At 49.4% G+C, this 18,651-nt stretch overlaps 1 long non-coding RNA gene across 1 annotated transcript; it reads left to right on the forward strand.

The window, feature by feature from the left end:
• The first annotated feature begins 13,661 nt into the window (after positions 1-13,661).
• On the forward strand, positions 13,662-17,144 carry LOC122675410. Its single transcript, XR_006335252.1, has 3 exons — positions 13,662-13,814; positions 16,479-16,608; positions 16,965-17,144. It is a non-coding gene; the product is annotated as an uncharacterized LOC122675410 (long non-coding RNA).
• Positions 17,145-18,651: the final 1,507 nt, after the last annotated feature.

The following is an 18,651-nucleotide window of genomic DNA, read 5'->3' on the forward strand; positions in this document are numbered from 1 at the left end:
TATTTGTCACTTCCACTCTATAATCATAAGGGATTTGAATATAGTTTAAAATATTGTTTTATTATGTAGGCATAATACATGCTCATGGGGCTTCCCAGGTGGCGCAATGGCAAAGAGTCTGCCTGCCAGTGCAGGAGATGCAAGAGATGTGAGTTCAACCCTTGGGTCAGGAGGTTCCTCTGGAGAAGAAAATGGCAACCCACTCCAGTATTCTTGTCTGGAGAATCCAATGGACAGAGGAGCCTAGCAGGGTACAGTCCATGGAGCCACAAAGAGTCAGACAGAACTGAGCGACTGAGTGCACACACACACACACACACACACACACATACACACACACATATACACATACACACACACACAATACATGCTCATGCAAAAATATTCAAGCAGAATAAAATAGTATAAGGTGAACAAAGTGCTCACACCATTCTTATCCTTCTTTAGCCTGGGGTAACCACAGATGGCTTCTTGTGTATCCTTCCAGATTTTATTTTACTTTTAAAATATTTATTTCTTTGGCTGTACTGGGTCTTAGATGTGGAACCCTGAATCTCCGATTTTCCTTGCCTCAAGCGGGATCTTTAGCTGCAGCATGCAAACTCTTAGTTGTGGCATGTGGGATCTAGTTCCCTGACCAGGGATTGAACCTAGGCTCCTGCGCATTGAGAATGCAGAGTCTTAGTCACTGGAACATCAGGGAAGTCTCCAGATTTTAAAAAGCTTATATATAATATATATATACACACATATATATATATCCTTCTTAAAACACAAACATGATCATATTATTTGTTCTGTTTTGCAGCCTTTTATTTTTAGCTTACCAATATATTTAGGGTATCCTTTCACATCAGTATATATATATAGTCTCCATCTTTTTTACTTGAATGACTGCCTAATATTGGTCATTGCATAAATTTATCACACGCTTGTAATCAGATCCTTATTTATGGAAATTTGGGTTGCTTCTCAATTTTTCGTGTAAACAATGCTACAAATAAACAACATATATATATATATATATATATATATTTGCACATATGTGTACCTGTAAGCTAAAGTCTTAGAAGTGGAAGTATAGAGGTGACTAACAGCTAACAATAGCTAATGTTTACTGAGTGGTTCTATTCATTCATCTGTCTAGCAGATGTTCTTGCATGCATGGTAAGTCGCTTCCATCGTGTCTGACTCTGTGCAACCCTATGGACTGTAGCCCACCAGGCTCCTCTGTCTTTGGGATTCTCCAGGCAAGAATACTGGAGTGGGTTCCCATGCCCTCCTCCAGGGAATCTTTCCCACCCAAGGGTGGAACCCGAGTAACCTGCTTGGCAGGCATATTCTTTACTGCTGAGTCACCTGGGAAGCTGCCTTTCTAACCTCCTTATATCCCCCCTCGTAAGTCCTGATCCTGAGCATGCTCGGCCAGTGAGTCTCTGAGCTACTTCACCAGCTCTGTCCCTCCGGCCCATCTCCACGGCCACTGCCTGAGTCTAGGTTCTCACCATCTTTCACTCTGACTCCTGCAAAGTAACTCTGCGTTCAGTCTCCTACTGGGAATCCATCACCTACACTGCTGCTTTGGGGAGCTGTCATCTATTTGTTCAACCCCCATTTAGTAAGCAACTGCCAAGTGCCAGATACTGAGCTATGTGCTCATCTCTGATGTCTAAATCTGATCATGTCAGTCGTCTACTTAAAAATTATAATCCTAGAGGAAGTGGCAACAAGTGTTGCCATAGTTCAGATAATGTCTGCTGTGTCCTGGTCTTCTCTGTTACCCCTCCCCTCACTCTATCCCTCTGGCCATCTACATCCCACCACCAAGCAGCCTTTTTCCTTTCACGAACGTCCCCTTCGAGAGCTGGAGCTACATCTTACTCATCCTTGAGCCCTGGGTGCCTAACATAATGTGTAGCATGGCATTTATTGTGAACTTAAAATTGCCAGGTCTGTTCTAGGTGCTTTTTTCGTATAATTCTCCTATTAACTCAATAAATAGGTGCTGTCGTTACCCTCATTTTACAGACAGGGAGACGTAGGCACTGATTCAGTTGAGTAACTTGCCCGAAGTTACTTAGGTGGCTACTAAATGGAGGATCCAGAATTTAAATTCAGGCTGTTCCTACACCTGTGTGATTGGTACACCACCTCTCTGTGAAAGACCTGCATCTGAGGATAGCGAAGGAAGACTCCCCTGCTCCCCACCCCCACGTGCTTATGTATAATTCATAATTCTAGTAACAGAATGGCCTCTACAATCACAGCGCTGAGTATAATCCACTAAGACCTCCAGATCTTTTTCTACCGTTCCGTTTTTAGTTCTGAAATCCCTTAGTCCCTGGTATCTATCAGCCTTAAACGTGCTGTTCTTTGTGTTCACGCATCTCTATAATTCCTGGAACTTTTGCAGTTTCAGGGAAGTCAGAAATGGACTATGTTCTTCATCACTATCTGTCTTAATTTCCCAGTCTCAACCTTTCTCCGTCTCTCTCTCTGCCTCTCCCTCTCCCGCTGTCCCTCTGTGTGTGTGTGTCTACATGAGCATAAAATGCACAAAGAAAGAGACCAATTAAGATCTTCATATCCCCTGCCTCCAAGAGAGGGTGTCTCATTTTTCAATTAAAGAGGACTATTCCCCGGCCTCTAATGATTTACATTCAGAGGGAAATGCTTTTGCATTAAATACATGAGAAGGCTTTCCACTTTACATCACTGGGTCTTTAGTCTCTGTATTCCTTGGGTTGCTACCTGTGTTCATAGATTTCTTCCAATTCATTGTGAATAACAGACTGATTTCCAGTGTCTTCAGGGCTCCCTCTGCCTTGGACCCCTACCTGCCACTGCTCTCCATTGATTTTTGGTTTCCTATGCCAGAAGAGCCTCTGTTTCACCGACATATCCTGGAGCTCAATTCCTTGGAATGAAGATGACTACTAGATCTCTCTCGGCTTCCATGGTAAAGCCATGGAAAAGTCATTGTGATCTCATTCCCCATTTATAAATGCAGAGAAGTCACTATTCTGACAAGTTAGAGGGCTCTAGTCTTCCTTCTCTATGTCCTTCTCCTTTACCATAGCTTTTCTTCCATATCTCTCTCTCCTTCCATCTTCCCTACCCCCATCCTGCTGCCCGTTTATTTTTAAAGCCTTACCTCCTAGTCCTGCTTGCAAGACTTATAAATATTCAACATTTCCTAGAAGCAGTCCCTGAATGATATTTCACTACTCAGTGTTGTTAACCCATCCAATCAGAAATGGAGCTAGACTTTCCTCAGGGTTGCTTCCCTCCACCCCCTTGAGCCTGCACTACCAGCATGGGGGCCTTATTTTTCTCTCCAAGGTCTTCATCATAAAGGGACGACCCACTGTGACTTTGCAGCCCTTTATGGATTCCAACCTTGGCAGGCGCTGAGACCCCCATCTCTAAATGTGAGAATTTCCAAATAGTCCCTCACAGACAGTTTACTTATTCCAGAGCAATAATCCTGGCATTTAAGGAGGAGAAGGAAAAATAGATCTGGAGTTATAATCCAGGTAGAAAAACTGTAAGCCCTGAGCCTGGTGCACAGAAGACATTCAGTAAATATTTTAGTTGTGTTGAGTGATTTCTATGCATATGAAAAAAATGGAAAAAAAACTAAACCAAACTATAAGCAATGGTTGGTTGGGAATGAGGGAACATATGCAAATTTTCATCTTTCTTTCATTTAAAAATATTTTGTTAATAATGGAAAATATGAAATTGTCATTTTTTAAGTTATTTTTAAAATAATTTTATTTATTTACTTACTTTTATTTTTGGCTGTATCAAGTCTTCCTTGCTGCACAGGCTTTTCTCTAGTTATGGCAAGTGGGAGCTTCTCTCTCGTTGTGGTGCTCCGGCTTCTCATTGCGGTAGCTTCTCTAGTTGCAGAGCATGGGCTATAGTAGCTGCAACATGTGGGCTTGGTAGTTTGGGCTTGCTGGCTTAGTTGCTCCGAGGCATGTGGGATCTTCCCAGATCAGGGATTGAACTCATGTCTCCTGCATTGGCAGGCAGATTCTTTACCACTGAGACATCAGGGCAGCCCTGAAATTGTCTTTTTTAAAATCTTTATTTTTTGGTCACACCCACACAGCGTTTGGGATCTTAGTTCCCTGACTGGGGATCGAACCTGCGGCCCTGCCTTAGGAGTATGGAGTCTTAACCACTGCAACCACCAGAGAAGTCCCATAAAATGGTCATTTTAAAGGGTTCAGTGCCCAAACCCAGGCAGCAGCCTATCTCTTCTTACCTGCACGGGTTTGGAGAAAGGCTCAGCAAACCCACAGCTCTTTCTATTGGAGGGAAGAGAGATGTGGGAACAGAAAGCAAGTGCAGGGAGTCAGAGAATGGTAGGTCCCTTTGCAAAGATCCTCCCTAAACTTTTCTGCTCATCCAGGCTTGGCTTGAATCCTTCCAGCAACAGGGAGCTCAAAACCTGATGGGAGGGGTTTCCCTGGTGGTCCGGTGGTTAAGAATCTGCCTTGTAATGCAGGGGACACCCGTTCGATTCCTGGCCTGGGAAGATCTCAAATGCTGCAGAGCAACTGCGGCTATGTGCCGCACCTAATGAGCCTGCACTCTGAAGCCTGCGAGCCACAACTGCTGAGCCCATGCACCACAACTCCTGAAGCCGGCACGCACTGGAATCTGTGCTCTGCTACAGGAGAAGCCACTGCAGTGAGAAGCCCATGTACCACAACTAGAGAAAGCCTGCGAGCAGCAATGAAGCCCCAGCACAGCTCAAAATAAATAAATAAAATATTTTAAAAAACCAAAACACCTGATGGGATACCTAGGCCAAGACAGATGGCTCCAACAGAGAGAAGGGCTCTGGTCTGTAGATGCCTGCCTCATCTTTGGGGCTGTGTTCTAGCTCAGCCTCTAACTAAAGAATTGGTTGGGAAGTGGGTAGGAAGAGAAGTGAAGTGAGGTGAAATTCGTTCAGTCGTGTCCAACTCTTTGCAACCTCATGGACTATACAGTCCATGGAATTCTCCAGGCCAGAATACTGGAGTGGGTAGCCTTTCCCTTCTCCAGGGAATCTTCCCGACCCAGGGATCGAACCCAGGTCTCCTGCATTCCTGCCTGGAAGAATCTCCAGGCAGATTCTTCACCAGCTGAGCCACAAGGGAAGCCCAGGGTAGGAAGAGAAGTAGAACTGAAAAACAGAGATTTAAGTATTTAAGGAAAAGAAAATAGCTCGGTGAGATCCCAACATTAGCTGAGTTAAGCTCATCTTTTAACGCTGTCTTGACCTGTCTTTGCCCAAGACCCACATGGGGACTTAGGTTGGCAGGGGTTGGGGATGGGCTGGGCAGTAATGACTTGTGCCAGCGTCCGAAGAAACAGCTTTTCAGCACAGCTTAGAGGGAGACGGAAGTAGGGAATATTCCACAGGGCTATTTCAGAAGGCCAGGGCAGCTGTCAGAGGAAGCTGCAAAAGTGCGTGTGTGTGGGAGGGGGAGGGTCGGTGTGGAGACAGGGCTCATGTGTTTGGGGCTCTATTAACTAACTCCCTCCCATCCATCACAGCCCCCCTCCCAGGTTGCTGCAGCCCTGGCAGCTGGGCTACCCCGGGGAGGCTGGGCTGAGGGTCCCTAAAGGGAGCCAGGCTTCAGGCAGAGCAGCGGAGACACATGTGTGCCTGGTCGGGTTGGGGCTGGCGCCTCATTGAGAAGGGGGCTCTCCAAGCTGGGCTTCATTAGGGCAGTGGCACTAATAGGGGAGGGGGTGCAGGGGGCTGGGCTGACAGCCAATTACTTGCTCGTCTGCATTATGGATTAACCCATCTGGGTCTGGGAGATTGGCTCTGAAAGGGGCACAAAAGGGGGGGCGTGACCACAATCACACACCGAATTATCCAGTCTGAGCGCAATTGTCGGCCAACAAACGGGGCCTCAGGATGGGTGACCCCCTTGGGTTCTCCCCGTCCCCCACCCCTCACCCTGCAGGAAGAGTCGGAGATAAACTGCCAGCTAGTTAAAAGGCAGGATCTGGCATGAGGAGGAGCAAGGATGCCCCTCCCGAGAAGGAGGGGATTTAGGGGAGACAGGCCAGGTTAGAGATGAAGCCAGAGAAGTCAGAAGCCAAACAAAACTTCTCCCAACAGACTTGATAACTTCAGTCCTCTAGTTCAGAGACAAAGGATGACGTAAGGAACTTGCCCATCTGAAATACCGGACAGAATCAGAGAGCAGAGGGCCTTAGCCAAGTCTAGGGGAAAGGACAGAAGGACTCTCAGAGTCGGGGGTCTCCATCTCACCCATCACCCTTTCTGAGGCTAACTGATTCCAGAGATGAATAAGGGGCTCTCAGACGGGGTCTTGGAGGACCCCTGCCCTGCTCTGGCATCTCTGATGCTCTCCCAGTGGGAGCGCCCTGCACCCTCCCCCACACCTCCTTCTCTGGGAATAAGCCCACCATGCAGGGTGATGGAGGGAAAGACGGGAGGGGGCGGCAGGCAGGGGGGCTCTCTACCCTGGCTAATCCCCTCATTACCATCTCATAATCAGAACCACGCTTTCAATGTAAATGGGGATGTTAAATATTGGTTTCTCTAGACACAAGCTCCTTTGGAAAAAATTACTGATGCTCCTTCTTTTGCCAGCGCTGGCTGGCTCCCACAGTGAGCGGGGGTGGTGGCAGCGAGAACTAGTGAGGGCTGGGGGCTTCCGAGTCTGGTTGGTGGGGAAGGTGAAGGTGAATGATGAGCAGGGGTGGAATGATTTGGTTTTGGTTGATCTGGGCAGCCTCCATTTTCCTGATTTGGCAGAAGAAACTCACCAGGAGGAAACTGGCTCATTTTGAATTCATCAAGACTTTGTCGGGACTGATTGGCTTCTGGTCTCCAATCACTCTAGACTGGAGATCAATACGGAGTTGTAGATCCCAAAGTCAGATTACTGGGAGAACAGGGGTGTAGTCATCGGGCAGTTTAGGCACCTTGCCCTTTGCCCATTGCTAGAAACCCCTGGCACACCCCTGGACAGTGACCTGGACTCCCCTTCCAGCCATTTCTAGATACAAAGCACAACGTAAGGTGACAATGACTTTTCACATGCAAAGGTTCATGCTTGTCCCTTTCCAAGCAGTCCTGTGAAACAGCTATGGCTGTCATCATCCCAACTGGCAGATGGAGTTCGGGGTCATCAAGTGACTCACCGAGGCCCACGTGGCTGCTCAATGGCAGATTCATACTGGAACATGCTTCGTCCAGGTCCAAACTCAGCCCCATCCCCTTGTGCATGCTCTAGCCTTTAAAATCAAGACAACTATTCCTGTGCCATTTGTGGGGACACAGAGAGCATTTGGTGTGTCTGCAGTCTGACCATGGAAGTGTGAGCACTGAGAGGTGGGTATGGGGGCTCTGGGCTTCCTCGGTGGCTCAGTGATAAAGAATTTGCCTGCCTGTGCAGGAGACGCAGGAGACAGGGGTTCGATCCCTGGGTCAAGAAGATCCCCTGGAGAAGGAAATGGCAACCCACTCCAGTATTCACCCACCTGGAGAATTCCATGGACAGAGGAGCCCGGTGGGCTCTCTGCAGTCAAACACGACTGAGTGATTGAGCGCGCATGCACTCATGGCGGCTCTGCCAGTGCAGTTAGGACACAACGCTGCAGGCTGTTGGCAAGGCCGTTTACCCCGTGTTCTCTCTCTCTGGTCAGGCGCCCCATCCCTCATGGACCTGTCCCTCTCCTGGGTCCAAAACCAAGTGTGAAAAGAATAATGATGACAACAACAGGGGCTTCTTCCCCCATTTGCTTAGTATCTTACAGTTCGCAGATCTTTTCCACGTGTTATGTGGTTAGACCCTCACAAGTGCCTTCAAACTAGCACTGGTGCTTGATGATAAGGACCCGGGCTCCGTAATCACATGGTAGGTTCACTGCCCAGCAGCACTTAGTAGCTGGGTGGCCTTGGGCAAGTCACCTCAGGATTCCCACCCCCATGTCCTTCTCTATGGAATAAGAAGAAAAGACCTGCCTCCTAGAGTCTGGGGGAGCAATAAAGATTACACATGCCATGCGTTTCATCACCTGCTTCCCTGAGCTGCTAACTGGTTTCTTCCCACCTAAAGCAGCAGGAATGTGCCTTCAGCTACTGCTTCCTCTTCACGACCATATTCCTATTCTACACATTTCTCTTCCCCAAAGTAGCATCTTTCTTCCCTCTTATTGTAAAGCTGTATTGGAAGGAAACAGACTCACAGACATAGGGAAGAGACTTGTTGCCAAGTTGCCAAGGGGGAGGAGATGGGGGGAGGTTCAGATTGGGAGTCTGGGGTTAGCAAATGCAAACTATTGCACATAGGATGGATAAACAAGGTCCTACTGTGTAGCACAGGTGACTATATTCAGTACCCTGTGATTAACTGTAATGGAAAAGAACATGAAAAAGAATGTACATATGTAGAGCCATACATCAGCTTTTCACATACAGCATAAGCTAACACAACATTTTAAATCAAATATACTTGAATAAAATAAATTAAGAAAAAAAATTATACATGCCGAATGCTTACAGGAGTGTCTGGTACATACTATTAATAATATCTCAATCAACCTTAGCCATTTTGTGGTGGGGTAAGGAGTATGATCCCATTTTACAGATGCAGAAACAGAGGCTCACCGGACTAAGTAATTTGTCTACTGGTTTAGTTCAGTCGCTCAGTCACGTCCGACTCTTTGCGACCCCAGGAACCACAGCACGCCAGGCCTCTACTGGTTACTCAGTAAGGGCAGAGCTGGTTCTTAATTCGGGTCCGGAAGGAGACCTGCCGGTGGTCTGGGACTCCTGCCAGACAATGAGAAGGACGGCGTCCCGAGGTCCTTTGTTGGGTTTTAGACAGGAAAGGGCAGTTTCTCTCTCAGTTGAGCGAGGCTGGGCACACGCGGAGGAAGGAGAAACGAGTTCTCCAGGGCAGCGACCCCTCCTTTTCCCCCCGGAGGAGCGAGTGGCGCCCGGGGCGCGCTGCGCCTTCCCAGAAAAGAGGGGGTGGGAGATGCCTTCGGAAGCCCCCTCCTCCCTAGGGCCTCAGACGGCTTCCGCTGCTCGGCTCCCTCCGTTTAGCTTTCTTCTCATTAACTCCCCGGCCTCATTAATCAGCCCGGATGAAATGCGCCCCCGGGAACACTGCCCGCCCGCTCTGCCGTTTGGCGCTTTAATTATCCTCCCAGCGGGATGAGGCAGGGTGGCCGACGACCGTGTGGGTACACACATACACCACACACACACCCACCCACCACACCCACCACACACACACCACACACACAGACACACACACACACACAGACACACACACACACACCCCTCCAGTCCAGGACCCCGTGGCATCAGCCCCAGGCCCCTCCGGTACATACACACACACACACACACACCCACCCCTCCGGTCCAGGACCCCGCCGCATCAGCCCCAGGCCCCTCCGGTACACACACACACACACACACACACACACACACACACACACACACACACACCCCTCCGGTCCAGGACCCCGCCGCATCAGCCCCAGGCCCCTCCGGTACACATACACACACACACACACACACACACACACCCCTCCGGTCCAGGACCCCGCCGCATCAGCCCCAGGCCCCTCCGGTACACACACACACACACACACACACACACACACACACACACACACACACACACCCCTCCGGTCCAGGACCCCGCCGCATCAGCCCCAGGCCCCTCCGGTACACACACACACACACACACACACACACACACACCCCTCCGGTCCAGGACCCCACACACACACACACACACACACACACACACACACACACACACACACACACACACACACACACCCCTCCGGTCCAGGACCCCGCCGCATCAGCCCCAGGCCCCTCCGGTACACACACACACACACACACACACACACACACCCCTCCGGTCCAGGACCCCGCCGCATCAGCCCCAGGCCCCTCCAGTACACACACACACACACACACACACACACACACACACACACACACACCCCTCCAGTCCAGGACCCCGTGGCATCAGCCCCAGGCCCCTCCGGTACACACACACACACACACACACACACACACACCCCTCCGGTTCAGGACCCCGCACACACACACACACACACACACACACACACACCCCTCCAGTCCAGGACCCCGCCGCATCAGCCCCAGGCCCCTCCGGTACACACACACACACACACACACACACACACACACACACACACACACACCCCCTCCGGTCCAGGACCCCGCCGCATCAGCCCCAGGCCCCTCCGGTACACACACACACACACACACACACACACACACACCCCTCTGGTCCAGGACCCCGCCGCATCAGCCCCAGGCCCCTCCGGTACACACACACACACACACACACACACACACACACACACACACACACACCCCTCCGGTCCAGGACCCCGCCGCATCAGCCTCAGGCCCCTCCGGTACACACACACACGCACACACACACACACACACCTCCCCTCCAGTCCAGGACCCCGCCGCATCAGCCCCAGGCCACCCTAGCCTCTGCTTAGCATCTGTCAGTTTACTATCACATAGTGTCATTTGCATCCAGCCCCCTCCTTACTGGAGAAGGGGGAACTTCCTTCTGTCCAAACAACTCCACAAAGCTTCATCTCTCTGATCTAATTTCATTTTCTAACCAAATCCTTGCTGACCTGCCTACTGAGTGCTGCGCTTCTAGTGTTGGAGGTACAGACGTACCGCCTGTGAGGCCTCAGGAAGCGCCCACATCCTCCAGGTGGCAGACAAGTGGAAGGAAAAAACAACCTAACTTAAAAAAGAAAATAGGAAAATAAAAAACCCACACAGGGGCCACAGAAGTGCAGAGCAGGACAGTGAATGGAGTCAGGGCCTGCCCAAAGCAGGTTTCCAAAAAGACCAAAGCTTGAAGGGAAACTTTAAAAAAAAAAAAAAAACTTTTTATTTTGTATTGGCGTATGGTGGCTCAGATGGTAAAGAATCTTGCCTGCAATACAGGAGACCCAGGTTTGATACCTGGGTTGGGAAGATCCCCTGGAGTAGGAAATGGCTACTCCCTCCAGTATTCTTGCCTGGAGAATCCCATGAACAGAGTCTGGCAGGCCCATGGGGTCCCCAAGAGTCGGGACACAGAGTGACTAACACTTTCATAGCTGATTAACAGTGTGATAGTTTCCAGTGAACAGACAGCAAAGGGACTCAGCCATACATATCCATGTATCCACTCTCCCTCCAAATCCCCTCCCATCCAGGCTGCCACATAACATTGAGCAGAGTTCCGTGTGTTCTACAGTAGGTCCTTGTTAGTTATCCATTTTAAATATAGCAGTGTGCCCATGTCCATCCCAACTTGAAGGGAGACTTTTTTAAAAAATGATTTTATTATCCTTAACTTATTTATTTTTATTTTTTGGTCATGCTGTGGGGCATGTGGGATCTTTTCCACTGAACCTGCACCCCCTGCATTGGAAGCATGGACTCTTAACCACTGAACTGCCAGGGAACTCGCCTGAAGGGAGACAAACTATAAAAGAGAATTAGCTGGGGAAGGAATGGGTGCTTAAAGAAGCAAATAGAAAACGCAGAGGACAAAGTACAGACTGCACTGTGGGTGCAAAGTCCTGCAGGTAATTCCCTCTGGCTGGAGGATGGGGTCGTGACAAGGGAACAGCATGTGGTAAGACACAACTCCTGGGGAGCCTTGTATGGCATGCAGAGGAGGCTGGCTTGTATCTAACCTGAAGGCAATGAGAAGTTACTGACAGATCTTTAAGCCAGAGAGTGACATGATTAGATTTATGGTTTGGAACATCCTCTTTTTGATGAGGAGGACAAATGGAGGAGACAGGAATGGAGGCAGGAAGGCTAATTAGCAGGCCAGGTGACTGACTGGGTGTGGGAGGCAAGAAAGAGAGAGAAGGATTTGGAATAGTATCAAGTTTCCTCTGCAAAGTGTGTTTTGGAATTGGGAGGGAGCTTGTCTTGAGGTGTTTCAAGGTCTCTGACTCAGCTCAAGTGAAAGGTAAGGCAGAGAATTCCCTGGTGGTCCAGTGGTTGAGACTTCACCTTCCATGTAGTGGGTGTGGGTTCAATCCCTGGTCAGGGTGCTAAGATGCCACATGCCTTGTGGCCAAAACATAAAACAGAAGCAATATTGTTGTTATTCAGTTGCTAAGTTCTGCCTTACTCTTTGCATCCTCATGAACTGCAGCACCCAGGCTTCCCTGTCCCTCACTATCTCCCAAATTTTGCTCAAACTCATGTCCATTGAGTCAGTGGTGCTATCTAACCATCGCATCCTCTGGCGCCCCCTTCTCCTTTTGCCTTCAATCTTTCCCAGCATCAGGGCCAGGAGACTTGTCTTCTCCTCCTAGGTAGGTAAATTACTTCACCAGCTCTCTCATCTGTAAGATGAAATACAGATTGAATCTGATTTACAAACCCACACCCTCAATGTCCAGGCAGGTAACAGAAGAGATCTGAGCAGATCAGGAGAAGAACGAATGTCCACTAAGTCTGGATGGGAGGGGAGTTTGGCAGAAGATGGATACATGCCCTTCAGCCACAGACTAGCCGTGTGGGAAAGGGCTCAGCATTGCCTTATCATCCTCAGGAGAAGACAGAGCTTGGTATTTTTATTATGGTGTCTCCTAATTTAAAAATACTCATGTAATAAAAAACATACTCGCTGTAAAGTCCATCAAATATATTTAAAGTCTTGAGTTTATAATGAGTTTTTAAAATCTTGCTTACCTTTAGAGGATGCTAAGGAATTGGCTCATTATTTTGAGAAATAATAGGCAAAAGAAAAGAATCGAGAATTTATCCTACCTTTTCTATTTGGATATACCCCAACATAAAGAAATAGTTGATGACAGGTTTTCTTTAGAGAAGTATTCCAGCTAATAAATGAAGATGGAATTACAGAATTAGAATGTCACAATTTGGCAACCCCTAATGAAATAGTGGATCCAGGCAATGATTCTTGCTGGATGGTGATATATCACAACAACAAACAAAACAGACAAGCAGACATGACTGCTGTCACAATTACACAATATTGCCTATGAAGTATTCTAGTGAAAAAATATCAAGCATTAATTGATCAAGCCTCTATATCTAACAACCAATTTACAGGAAATATAGGGGCATAAGAACATGTTAAATGACACCATGGGGATACATTCAACAAAATTCAGAGTGTGGAAAAATTTTCAGAACAAATGACCCAGTTTTGTCAACAGATAAATTGCAAAGAAAAAAGAGATAAAGAGGTGGAACATCCAGTTAAAAGAGACATGACACTGTATAGTCTCATCTGGATCCTCATTTGAACAACAATAATGAATAAACATAAAACAGTTGGGGAAGATTCAGTGTTGATTATATATTGGATGATATATTTCAGGCGTGCCAATGTTATTATTATGTTATTTAATGAGACCTTACCTTTTAAGACTACACCAAAATATTTACAGAAGAAATATGATTTCTCACATTTGCTTCAAAATTATGAAGGGAGAGAGATGGGGCCAGATAAAGGAAGACTGTCTTTAAATGGATAAGTGCTAAAGCTGGGTAATGGGTTCATGGGGTCTCATTCTATTTTTCTAATTTTGTGTCTATTTATTATACAGAATATGCAACTTATCCATAATAGGATGCTGAAAAATACTTAAAGGGTCAAAAAGTGTCTGTCCTCTCGATTTGGCCCAGCATCTGCCAGATTGTGGCCTCTATATCTAATGAGCTTCAGCCTCCACTCAACTCTGCCTTCACCCCCGAACCCTAAGTGGTAAGGCCCTTTATCACTAAACCTGGCTGTCCCAACCTTTCTCTGGCCCCTTTTCAGGTCCTTTCCCAGAGACGCCCATCTCCCAGCGACGGTGACATCCTGGCAAAGAGGACCATGAAACAAAGCCACAAAGACCAGGGCGGGTTCCCTGAGACGGAAGACATCCCAGGATTAGGGAACTGGGTGTCAGGGGCCATCACAACCTAGCGCCCTTCGTTCAGTTCCCAACTCCTCTGTCCAATTCTTTAGCCTCAACGTCAAAGGTACACACACACATCTGTCCAGATCGCCCACCTTTTCCTTCAGCATTCCAAAGCCCGGACAAAGGTATCGACCGACCAGGAAAATAAAAAGAGGGCATCTCTCCCGGAACAGTTCGGGTTAGAGAAGAGAGTCGTAATCTGGGGAGATGGAGCCTTTGAAGCGCGGGAGGGGAGCGGGTCCCCTGACCCGCAGGCCTGAGTCAGAGACCGCGTTGGAGACAGGCCGGTACTTTTTTGTGTAGCCTCGGCTAGGTGCATCCCCTCCCCACCCCTCCCCAGGCTCCCTCCTTGAAAGACCCTTCCCCCGGCGCTCCCCACGGCCCTAGCTGCTCATTTCGAACCCACGAGGCCAGCAGAGAGAAGGCTGTTACTCCGGCAGAGCGCGGGGGGCGCGGAGCCGACGCGGACAATGGGCAATCTGCGAACCCGCTGCGCGCGCGCTACTCGGGCGCGCCCGTCTCTGCCCAGCCCCGGAGGGCCTCTCGTGGTTCCCTGGCTCCTCCTCCCGCCAGGCCCTGGGGGCCCAGATTGGCTCAGGCGTCGGGGGTTTGGCTGGGGTCGGAGATCGGCTGTAACTGGACGGGCGTCCACCGTGCAGGCCTCGCCCCTCCACACTCGCGCGCTCCGGCCCGGGGCTCTGGCGGCCGGCCCTCCCCCGAACCCCCCTCTTTCCACACCCGCTCCCCGGCCGATCTGGGTAATGAGCCGCCCTCGGCCTGGCCCCCGCCCCATTGTGTACAATATGGGGGTGAAGCCGGGTCTCCGCGTGCGATGGAGGGTGACCGCGCGCGCGGCTGCGACCCCCGCTTCACACCTGCTCCCCGCCCCCAGCCCGGGGCCGCCGGGGGTGTGTCCTCTCCCTCCCCGCGGGAGGGGCCTCAGCTGGGGCTGCACTTGGTAAAGAGGCCGTGGAGAGGCCGGCGGCGGCCCGAGGAGGGGCTATAAATTTGGAACAGATGCGACCTGACAGCCCCCAGCCCGGGGAGGTGGCGGGGGGCGGTGCTCCTGTTCCCCTCCCAGGTCCCATCTTGTCGTCTGCTGCTGAGTTAGACTGCGGACGAGGTGACCCGGGAATTTGGACGTACGGAGGCCTTCTCCCCCTCACTACCCACCCCCGCCCCCGTCCGTGTCACCCCTCTTCCGCTCTTTGTGCCCGCGTGTGGGGAGGAGGAATGGAAAGCAGGGAGGTGCCTGAATCACCATTGCTTTCCGCTTTAAAAGAGTGATTTCTGCTTAAGAGATTGACAAAGTCTGGCTCTGGCCTGGCACGTTTTGGCAGCAGCTATAGAAAAATACGGCAGACAGCAGAGCATGCTTCGCCTGTTCATTCCACACCATTTGAAGGCCCGTTTTGGCTTCCCTGGTGGCTCAGCTGGTAAAGAATCCGCCTGCAATGCGGGCAACCTGGGTTCCACCCCTGGGTTGGGAGGATCGCCTGGAGAAGGGAGCCACTCTAGTATTCTGGCCTGGCCATGGGGTTGCAAAGAGTTGGACACGACTGAGCGACTTTCACTTTGTGCTAAAAAACCCAAGGTAGGGAGGCACAGGCAGCCGGGATGCCCGGAGAGTAGGAACCAAGGTCAGAAAAATGCTAAGGAATAATGCCTGCCCCGAGGGCTTCCTAGGTGGCTCAGTGGTAAGAATCCTCTGGCATTGTCAGGGGATGTGGATTTCATCCCTGAGTGGGGAAGATCCCCTGGGGAAGGAAATGGCAATGGACTCCAGCATTCTTTCTTGGGAAAGCCCATGGACAGAGGGGCCTGGCAGGCTTCAGCCTATGGGGTCACAAAAGAGTCGGACAAGACTGAGCAACAATGCCTGTCCTGCTCTAGGGACTTTAGGTGATTCGTTGTGTACGTTTAAATAGCATTTCCCTTTGGTAAGTACAGTCCTCCCTGGATATCCTCTGGGGACTGGCTCCAGTACCCCCATATCAAAAATCTGACACTCAAGTCCCTTATATAAAATGTCCTAGTATTTGCATATCGCCTATGCACATCCTCTTATATACTTTAAATCATCTCTAGACTACAACTAATACAACAACTCCTGTATGCACGCATGCTAAGTCACTTCAGTCGTGTCTGACTCTTTGAGACGCTATGGACTGTAGCCAACCCTGCCCCCCCCAGGCTCCTCTGTCCATGGGGATTCTCCAGGCAAGAATACTGGAGTGGGTTGCCATGCCCTCCTCCAGGAGATCTTCCTGACCCAGGGATCCAACCTACATCTCTTATGTCTCCTGCACTGGCGGTCTGGTTCTTTACCACTAGTACCACTTGGGAAGCCCACAACAACCCCTACTACAGTGTAAACGCTATGTAAGTATATAGTTGCTTTCCTGCAGCAAATCCAAGGTTTGGTTTTTAGAAATTTTTTTTTCTGAATATTTTCAATCCAGGACTGATGGACTCTGCAACTGCAGAACCAGCTGATCCAGAGGACCCACTGTAGTATTCTCCCCACGCAACAGAGGAGGGAGCAAGCTGCTGATGCTGCCTGGGGTTTAATGGAGTTCGTTTTCAATCCAGGTATCCCAGCCCCACGCGGGGGAGGTGAGAGGGGGAGCTGATGGGAGCCTGCCAGTACACCACACTGCCCAGGAGGTGAGGTGCGCCTGTCATGGATCCGGACGGAAGTGGAGAGAGTTGAAATTGAGTGTTGGTTGGCCCAGCCCTTGCTTATCTTATCAGTCCTGAACGCTGTGCAGCTACTGTTCTGGAGTAGCATGATTTGAAGGCTGAGCCAATGTCTAAAGCCAATCGGACCTAGGGTAAATTTGGGGGTTAGTGTTTACAACAATGGTGCCAAGCGGAGCTGGCAAAAGGCACTGCGGTGCAGTGTCATCTCCCTTTACGGATGTTCTCTGCTTCCTCTCCTCTTGCAGGAACCACCACTTCTTCTCTTCCACCCCACCAGTCTCCCTGGTCCATACCCACATGGTTTTGTAGACTCAAGGCTCTCAAACTTTGGCATGCATCAAAATCACTTGGAGAAAAGTAATTAGCCTCCAACTAATAAAAATAAATGGAAAAAAAAAATCACCTGGAGAGCTTGTTAAAAACACTCCCAGGAAAAAAAAAAACAAAACACTCCCAGAGGGACTTCCCTGGTGGTCCAGTGGTTGAGAGTCTGCTGGCCAATGCAGGGGACATAGGTTTGATTTCTATGGTCTGGAAAGATCCCACATGCCTCAGAGCAACTAAGCCCATGAGCCTCAACTACTGAGCCTCTGCCCTAGAGCCCCAGAGCTGCAACTACTGAGCCTGTGTACTTTAGAACCTCTGCTCAGCAGCAAGAGAAGCCACTGCAAGAAGAAGCCTGTGCACCACATCTAGACAGTAGCCCCGGCTTGCCACAACCAGAGAAAGCCCCCATAGAGCAATGATACACAGCAGCTGAAAATAATAAATAAATAGTTTTTTTTTTTTTTTAAATTGCCAGAGATTCTGATGTATTTAGTCTGGGAAGTCACGGGACCTGGGAATTTGCATTTCTATAAGTTTCCCAGGTGAGGGCAGTGGGGATGCCTGGGGCTGCAATTTGAGAGCACTGGCCTGGGTGGAAGGAAAAGTATGGGCTGGTGAAAGAGGAAAGAAGTGATACATGTGCAGTGCTGGAGGATATTATTGAAAGTTCAAGGTCCCCAGAATCCTGGGGTATCTTTACTTTCTGTGAGGGACAGATAGACTGAAATCCTCAAGCAATCCTGGGCATATTCCAGAATTAGCCTAGGGCATGTGTGTTTTGTCTGGAGATTTAGCACTCCCCCTAATGGACTCAAACAACTCTGCACCCTCCAGTGAAAACCAAAATTACCTAATTTATTTTCCCAACCTAACTTGGTCATCTATTCATCTCTTTGGCACTAAAGGTGCAGGGATGTGATCTTACACATTTTTGTTTCCAAACTGATTTGCATGTTTTTCTTTTCGTGGAAAGGCATTTTATTTTGATGAGCATGGTTTTTGGTGCTCAATGGTGCTCAACTCCATGGATGATGGTGTATGCATGAATGAATGCTTTCTTCTTTAGGAGAAGCCTATCACCTACCAGTCCCCTCCTTCTTACCTTTGCTTCTTCTCCCGGCTGTTCTAAAATACTCTGAAAGTGATTTAAGATCCAGATATTTGCTGAAAAATTCTCCTCAATATGTCAGCATCATTATCAAGGTAGGAGAATTTGGCTGGTGGCTAAGCAAGCCCAAGTTAGAGGCTGAGGATGGGTTCTGTAAAAATATGTGTTAAGTCGCCTCAGTCATGTCTGACTCTTTGTGACCCCGTGGACTAAACAGTCCACAGAATTCTCCAGGCCAGAATACTGGAGTGGGTAGCCTTTCCCTTCTTTAGGAGATCTTCCCAACCCAGGTCTCCTGCATTGCAGGCGGATTCATCATCAGCTGAGCCACAAGGGAAGCCCTTGTAAAATATATGATTGTTCAGTTCAGTTCAGTCGTTCAGTCTTGTCCGACTCTTTGCGACCCCATGAATCGCAGCATGCCAGGCCTCCCTGTCCATCACCAACTCCCGGAGTTTACTCAAACTCATGTCCATCAAGTTGGTGATGCCATCCAG

Source organism: Cervus elaphus, chromosome 2, assembly GCF_910594005.1.
Source record: "Cervus elaphus chromosome 2, mCerEla1.1, whole genome shotgun sequence".
NCBI lineage: Eukaryota > Metazoa > Chordata > Mammalia > Artiodactyla > Cervidae > Cervus > Cervus elaphus.